This window comes from Lethenteron reissneri, chromosome 65 (assembly GCF_015708825.2).
Source record: "Lethenteron reissneri isolate LAM-NWPU_2019-01 chromosome 65, ASM1570882v1, whole genome shotgun sequence".
Classification (NCBI taxonomy): Eukaryota; Metazoa; Chordata; class Hyperoartia; order Petromyzontiformes; family Petromyzontidae; genus Lethenteron; species Lethenteron reissneri.
In genome coordinates this window covers 8,473,289-8,480,908 of record NC_083843.1, presented here as the reverse complement: position 1 = coordinate 8,480,908, position 7,620 = coordinate 8,473,289, and the positions used below count along the sequence as shown (strand labels likewise).

At 42.9% G+C, this 7,620-nt stretch overlaps 1 protein-coding gene across 1 annotated transcript in view; it reads right to left on the bottom strand.

Moving 5' to 3' along the window:
* The window catches only part of AP3M2 (adaptor related protein complex 3 subunit mu 2), a gene marked incomplete at its 5' end in the record, with an annotated part of 280,782 nt that overhangs the window by 124,934 nt on the left and 148,228 nt on the right, over positions 1-7,620 (bottom strand). The window lies entirely within an intron of this gene.

The window sequence follows — 7,620 nt, the reverse complement described above, 5'->3', positions numbered from 1 at the left end:
GTTTTCCATGTACAGATTTGCTATAGTAGGAGATAAAGGAGAGCCCATTGCGGCTCCTTCCTTTTGTAAAGAAATCACCTCTCCATAAGAAGTAAGTGTTATTTAAGCAATGGTCAGATAGTTTCGGGATATCTTTTGGTAAACCTGTATTCTTTCCTAGTGTATCAAGTAATTTAAGCGACTCGTTCACTGGAACCTTTGTGAATAGAGAAACCACATAAAAACTCACCAAAATATCATTAGGGTTAAGTTTGATATATTTAATCACATTCACAAGATGTTCTGATTTCTTTATGAATGAAGATGTCCTACCGATGTAGGGCTGTATTTGTTTAGTTATATATTTTGCTAATTTATATGTGGCAGAGCCAATTGTACTGACTATGAGTCGTAATGGGATGCCGATTTTACGAATCTTTGGTAACCCATACAGTCTAGGTGGTTCATTCTTAGGGTTGAATGAATTTGCAATTATTGTAGCAGTCTTACGTTCTACAGTATTAGTTGGATCTCGTTTCATTTTAATGTAAGTACTTTCGTCTAGTAAATCTTTAATTTTATTATGATATTCGGCTTGTGACATCACTACAGTAGTGCGGCCTTTATCAGCTGCCAGGATTTGAATATCTTTATTTAATCGAAGCTCCCTTAAGGCTTTTGCTTCGTTCGAGCTAATATTTACTTTTGGTACTTGCTATTCTCAATTATTTTGGTAACCTCGTGTCTAGTCATCTCTGCCTGATTATGTGGAAGGAGTTTTACCGCTGATTCTACCTCAGCAATGATCTCATCCACTGGAATTGTGCGTGGGGTAACGGCAAAGTTAAGGCCTTTAGAAAGGATGGAAATCATGTCACTGGTTAAAACAGTGCTAGTTAGTATTATTATTATTATTAAATAAAATATATATTACAATTACAATTCCTTATATGGGAAACAAATACTAATGAATAACAATTGAATGATTACCAATATATTATATAATTACAATACCCTCCCCCTCTCTGCCTCAAATCACTGCACCAGATTGGGTTAAATGATGACGTCACCCTGCTGCTCTATTTAAGACTGGGAGGAGGTGGAGGGCTTCGCTATTCTGGCAAATTGGCCGATGATGATGGATGTAATTACCAGCGAAACGTCGTACTCAAAAATGTAAACGATGCTGATTCACTTTTCAACACACAGGTGGGCTAAAGTAGTGAACTATTTGTCTTTTGTAAACGTGGCATATTTTTTCCTGTTTGGCCGTGTCGGGTGGTGGAAAGTTATGACACATTTATAAATAACGCGATCTAACCAAAATGTTTTATTATTAATAATATTGGTCGCGTAAGCCTACGTGATATATTTTAATATTACCAGGTAAAGCCCACTTCGCTATATAGCTCTTTTTTCAGAAGCGACCTGGCCACGAATTAAATCAAAAAAAGTGGCTTTTTACATAAATATTTATAGCAGACAAACGCTCTCAACACGTAATGTCGATTCTAAATATGAGGTAAATACGAGAGAAAAATCCACACGAACACAGAGAGAGACATGCAAACTCCAAATATGCAGGCATCACGGTCAGGATTGAACCCACGATCTCCTGTGTTACCAGGCGAGGTGGTGGACATCTCACCATCGAGGCGTGATGTAAAACAACTCACAGAGCAGCGACCACGAACAAAGAAACGAACTGACTTAACCTGCAATTAAATTATAAACACCACGACACGCGCCCTGCAATGTTCCACGCGGCAGCCCGTACTCAACTATGGAGATGTGGTGTTACATTCACACACAATGTCAGGGTGTAAAAGTCGCAATCGATATATTTATACAAAAACCACATGGTAACCATGAAAACAGTAATGGTTTGTCTCACAGACTGGTTACACCGGTTAGGGTGAGGCTGTGTTTTCCCACAGTAAACCGCGCCTTGTAAATTATTATTAAACGTTTAAAATTACAGGTTGGCTTTCGCGACCAAATCTTGACTTAAAGCTTTCGTGACTGCAGGAATTCATATTTTTTGGTCTTGTGGTAAAGTTACATAGATAGGTTCAAAGAAATAACAAAAAAATACGACGTTTCGATCGCAACGCAAGCAATCGTCATCAGGAGAAAAAAGAGTGGGGAGAGCTGCTGAGGAAGGCTGTTTAAAAGGTTTTCAATAGGTGTAGCCCAAGGGGCATAAACGAAGTGGGCGGGGCTAGTGATGTTAAAGTGAGAAATTTGCATGTCAATGTGAGCTACCTCCACGATGACGAAGGCGCGTTGGTGGTCATTGTATTGTGAGAGATTAGCATGTCAATGTAAGATCACAAAGCAACCGCCACATCGAAGAAACGAGCCACGGTGGCTGTTTTAGTGCGAGACATTGAACCAGTTAATGTAAAACCAGAGAATAGAAAATAACTACTAACATCGGAAGATAGGATGGAAACATCACAGCCAGTTATGACTTAACCAGGTTAATAGCGTCCTTCCAATGATTGCTCAGTTTGTACCCATCTTCTCGGTTGAAATTGTGTCTGTGTCTATATATATGGATGACTTCATGAACTAATCTTTGTTGAAAGCCAGTGGGCTTGCAAAGTACCTTCGTCTTAGAGAAATCAATTTCGTGTGAGCCCACCGCATTAAAACAATGATTTGTAGGTGGTGAAGGATGGTGTTGGGTGTGATGATGGACGAGTGGTGGTGGAGGATGGTGGTGTTGATTATCATCCAACAAGAGTAGTTACTCTGGATCTTTCGGTAAAGTCACGTAGAAATAAAATAATAAATTACGACGTTTCGATTGCAACAGAAGCAACCATCATCAGGTAGAACTAAATTTGAGAGACAAAACACAGACACGGAGAGGCACAGACATACAAGCAGAGACAGACAACACAGAGACAGACAACAGACCCACCTATCTCTCTGCCCAACTCCCCCCTTTCTCTCTATTTAAGGCCTCGACACAGAGGCATTCGGTCTCTATGTCTATGTTGTGTGTCTGTGTTGTCTCTCTGCTTGTGTGTCTGTCTGTGTGTCTCCGTGTCTAAGTTCTGTATCTTTCAAATTTAGTTCTACCTGATAATGGTTGCTTGTGTTGCAATCGAAACGTCGTATTCTATTATTTAATTTATTTTCTTTCTACGTGACTTTACCGAAAGAACCAAAGAGTATATCCTGCAGTCACATAAGTTTCAAATCAAGAGTAGTCATTGTTGTCGCCATCATCATCATCATCCTCAGTCCATCAGCAATGATCCATTCATCATCATCATTACTCACGGTGCCAAGGAACAAAGAAGCAAACTGAGAGTCCAGCTATAAATATCACGAGGCACGCCATGGAATGTGGCCCAAGGCTACCACACTAACCTGTGTAGACATTGCTGTAGATTTACAAACTCTGCTAGGTTTAGGCGCAGCTAATATAATAGCTGTACAAATAAACAGTAACCATCCAAAAATACATGTGCTGTGTCTATAACTAACCACACGGAGACGTCTGCTGGAGGCAACGCGTTTATTATAACAACTCTTCTAGCGCGTCCCACACACTCCGGGCTACTCTACACACCGGTCCCTTGCCACGGCGTCTAAAGGAAGACTGGACCGACCCGTCCCAGGCAGGGTACGGGGCTTACCCCTGGTCCGCTACACCCCGGCTCTGACCAGAGCCTCGGGGAGGGTCCCAGGGTGTCCGAGCTACCTGGGGTCCGCTACAACCCGGCTCTAACGAGAGCCTCGGTTGAGGGTTCCCGGGTGCTGGTCCAGTCTTCAGGTCTTCAGATTTTTTCAAGCTTGAGTTGGCGAACACTGCTGGACCCGTTCAGAGGGTGGGCTTTTTATCCCCAGGTCGGGCTTACCCCTCCCCTCATGACCCCCCCTCCATAACCTTCTGAAAGGTCTTAGAGGGTCTTATATCTTAAGGAGTCTTAGGAAGGGGTGGGGGGAGCCCATCCCCCTCAGCCTCCAGCCCCTGGGGGGGTCTAGGGTGTCAACCTCCGGTCACGGGTCCCCCAGGGGGGAGGAGGTTTGACCTTAGGTCAACCCCTACACACCTCACTCTCTCTCGGCTGCCCCCTGTAGGCCGTGAGCGTGGTGGCAGGTAAGCTGCTTATAGCGCCTTGTTATGGCGCTACACATGTTTCCATAAGGTAGTCCAGGCTCGTTTTTGAGAAAAACACATTAACAGCCCGGATCACGATCTTGAAAATTTAGTTTCAGATGTAAATTTTTATTCTCCCAGAAACACATTGACACTTGACCCATAATAGAATGGTATTAAAGCTCATAGGTAACCCAGAACAAAATAAAGTATTTTTTTTATTTATGGGATCTAATCCAAAAAACCTTGTAGACTGATAATAATTGCCGCGAAAGCCTACGTGTTAGAATCGATTTGTTTAACCTGGTGAGAACTCAAGATTGGTGATGTTGCTGCTGATGATTATGCTTCTGCTGCCGACTTTCGTATTGATGCTGCTGATAATACTGCTGATGACGATAATGACGATGATAATCATGGAGTTGCTGATGCTGTTACACCTGCTGCTGTTACTAATTCTGCTGATGCTGCTAATCATTGAGTCAAGTTGAATTTGAGTTCAACGAGGCGATAACTCAGGAGACAAGGATACGTCTGATTTGGGTGACAAAAATGAAAAAAGCTAAAAAGTCAAACACATGACAGCAATGAAGTAAATGTAACCAACACATTGCCCAGACCACAATGCGATTAGCGTTCACACAACGAGTACGATATAATCAACGCATTAAAATTCATCTACACGTTGCTAAACAGCCTGAGAACAAGGGTTAGGTTGACACCGAATTGGCATCTCATTTTAAAGAATAATAATAATAAGAAATTAATTTGTAACGCGCGACCACACCGCAGGATTCACTCTCGACTAAGAGAGATAACGACTCAAAGGCGTGAGGAGGAACCACAGACGAGCGGGAAGGTGACAGGGACAGCCGCATGGTTAGCCGGAGCTACCAACAATTGCCCAAGCTCTGCAGTCCTCTATATATACTGTGGTGTTCTCAGCAGCGGTGGAAACGGGCCGGAATACCCCAGAACGCCGTGTTGGGAGTGAAAATGTGAACCCTGTGACCGACTGCATTCATGGAAGGTAAAGGATAATTTTTTTTATTTATTTACTGGGCCATTATAATCAATGTAAGTTGAACCTTTGCTCAACATATACTTTGCAGCAGCTTTGTTGCTAGGGAGGCAAGAAGCGATCAGACTCGGGTGAAGTATGGTTCTGTTGTAACTTGGGTTCAGCGTTGTTGCTTGTTTTACTTTTTAACGGAAACAAAAAACAACGAGGCCGAATTATTGTTATGCATATTCGGAATGTTTGCCGAAAACTTCAGTTGATCGTTCGCAGATTCCACGAAGGTTACATTTTTTTAAAGAGAATTAGAATTGAAAACACGTGCAGATAAATATGAGTTTACCAAGCAAAAAAGTTCTGGAAGAGTGCAGTTTGTGCATTCCACCGGGTTCAGGGTGGGCAGCGTGCTAACACTTTGTGCCAATATTGAATTCCTATACTTCGGTCATTCGGATGAATTTGAAGTTACATTGTAACGTTCTGTGTCTCCCCATCTGCGCTCAGAGTCCCACTGAGACCTGGGGTAACACCGAGCCTCCCTTGTGGCCACATAAAACATTCCAGGGGCCACATGCGGATCTGAGGGCTGTAATTTCAGAGCCCTGATCCCCGACTGCCTGAGCCTCCCACACCTCACTCACCTCACTCCCACACCTCACTCCCTTGTTCCCCATACTTCACTCCCTTGCCTCTGACACCTCAATTATTTTGCCTCCCTTACCTAACTCACTTCCCCTTCTAACGTTACTTGACCTAAATTAAATGCGTAAAAAAAGTAATCCTCTTTTCTTCGAATGGCCATGAGGTCACATGCTCCGTGCGTGGATACGATGATTATTACACGTGACGAATCTCGCAACCTCACGTGCTGTGGAACGTCGTCTCTTCTAGTGTTTGTACATTTCATGAGTGGCCGAGGTTCGAGAAAAAAAATGCAGAATAAGGTGCGGAGGTGCTTAAACCAAATTTCACTTCGGCCACTTTTGTCTTCTGGCCACTTCGCGGCCCAGTGGTTTTGGAAGCTTCACAAGTCTCTGTGTGACCCACCAACCCTCGTTCTAAGCTCTGGATCACAGGCGCCCACTTTGCACCCAGATGTATATCGTAATTTCCAACCGTACCGATTAAAGCGAGTAGGCTGCTAATTTTCAAACCATTTCACTGCACGCTGATTTTGAAAGCAAAATTGGTCTAATATTTGTTTAATATTTTGCTATACAAGTGGTACGATTAGCTTTGAACGTCGGTATGTGGTATTCTGGAAGACTTTGCTGTTTTTTCCTGAATTTTCCTGTTGCGCGTAGTCATTTTAAGATGCTCCTTGTTCATGTTTTTGTTTGCTGCGGCACGGCTCACAGGGCTATACCTAATAATTGAAACTGAATGAAGATTTAAACATCGGCAGCCTAACGCAAGTGTGCTATCGGCTCCTGTTCGTGCAGCTTAGGATGAGACGGGAGACCCGTTTGTTGTTATGTGCATCGTGGTACGTGCGTATCCGGTTCATTGATGTGGTTCATTCTTTGCGTGCAAGATGCCCTCACCATGCTCGACCTATAACTCGTTCACCGAGGCCACATTTTTGGTATCTATGTCCCTGACACTAGGGCAGAAAAAAGACACCCTCCCCATACACATAGAGACACTGATAAAATTCCCAACCCTCAGTGTCACACGGAGAAAATTGAAGGATGAAATTAAAACCGAAAAAAATAAAACCAGAAATCAATTAATTAATCGTTTTATTTATGTATGCTTCATATTAAAATAATGACAAAACAGTCACATATTTGCCAATAGAGAAAACTGACGTATTATCTTTTTTCATGGGCCGATATGAATCTTGGACCGTGGATAAATGTCCCTTCCCCCCCCCTCCCCCGCTAAATCCAGGCCATGATATTCAGTGCGTAACATAATGTGTCTTCCACGAAGAAAACCAAACCCAATTTTCAATTGAGCAATAGCCTTGTTCATGAGATAAATTTTTGTTATTAGTTAAATAATTGGTTAATTTATTTGACCACATCAATAGAGCCCGCGGGATGAAATTAAGCTCGTATGTAAATACGAGTATAGAATAACAGTTCGGTTACCAACGTCCCGGTTTGCCCTGGACAGACCTGGTGGCAACCAGAAGCTGTTGTGAAAATTAGGAGGATTTTGTCTCCGGTAATTTGTTTTTAAACTGGCCCCGTGCTACACTCATGATCGGGGCAGAGAGCGGGGCTACGCGAGTAGCATCATCAGGTTGTTGACAGGAGCTCAGATCCCATGAGGCTTGAGACTTACTGAGGCTGTTGTTCCGATGTGTGGGTGGGGTGGAGGACGGGGGGGGGGTTAGTTATCTTTAAAGAATGTGCTTAACAATACATAAAGCGTGATGACACACACATACACTCATTATCTTCTTGGCTTACTCTTTAAGCGCATTAAAGTTGGACGTTTACGCCCACAAGCTGCGTGTGTTTTTACACACTAAGCATAATTTCCTCGGGGTTTTCTG